Raw genomic sequence first — 1,196 nt, 5'->3', positions numbered from 1 at the left:
GTTTACTGCAGTCAAACTCAATCTATGTGTTCTGATACCAAAAATGATGCAGGAGGTTGATCAAAATAAGGTGATCGTCTAGAAAATAGACTATTGGTGAATTGATAACCAATCAAATGTGTTCAAGAAGATTCTATACGTCGGTCACACGTTGACTTTCCCTTTTTAAATAGGCGTTTCACTCTACACCATTGATCTCCTCTCTCCAGATCTAATGGTCATCACTCACCCAGATCACTAACTAGCCCACTGATTTTCTATCGTCGATTTGTCCATCTGATCCAACAGTCGTTTTGTGATTTCGCATGGATTTAAGCATGGTCTTTATCACTTCGGAGGCACCCGAAAGAATGGTTTTTCTCTCTCCTCTGGTTGCAATGTGTCGAACGCTAAAGCTAATCATGTGGAATCAGAATATTACCACTTACCACTTAAAAGGCACACGATATACTGCTTCCCGCTTTTCCAATACAACCCATGTGCATTAAATTAAACTTTAATAAAGTGTTTAATCAATGTTTAGCACTTAATTCCAAGATTACCTGTTAACGCTAAATGACCGCGATTAATGATAAACACATAAACTTTGAGATTTACAATTAAAGCATGAAAACAAAAGAAATACCTGGTTAAATTTCAGAACGCAGATACACAAATGTAAACGAGATTCTGCACCAATATTAACACACAGTTGCACACTGAATCAATTTATTCAATATAATAGGAGTTACAGAGTCTTAGCCCTCTTGGCTCAATTACAGCAATTTATTTGACCTCTGTCTCAATCTCAAAACTCTATCTATCACTCAAACTCTCGCTTCTCACTCAATTATCAATCATCTTAGCTAATCCTTTTCCATTACATTTTCTTCTCTTTTATGAGTCAAATCCTATTCTAACTACCCTAACAACTCGATCTATATTTTAATCAATCTAACAATCAAATCTCTATTCTTAAGCTCTATTACACACCTATGCTAATAGCTTATCACTTAGTCTAAAATAATACAATTTTCTAATTATTACAATAATGAAGTAAAGATCATTTTTGAGAGATCCAACCCTCTATCCAAAACTGACTTTTGACCACTCAGGTCAGTGAAATTTAACTCATTTGGACACAACATGTGAAAAAACAATCACATTGCTGGCTAAGTCTAGATGCTCCTGCATCAGGTGGATTCCTCAAATGGAAC

Source organism: Pinus tabuliformis, chromosome 8, assembly GCF_031772625.1.
Source record: "Pinus tabuliformis cultivar Carrire ecotype Pingquan chromosome 8, CPIR1, whole genome shotgun sequence".
NCBI lineage: Eukaryota > Viridiplantae > Streptophyta > Pinopsida > Pinales > Pinaceae > Pinus > Pinus tabuliformis.
Note: the sequence above shows the minus strand (reverse complement) of the source record.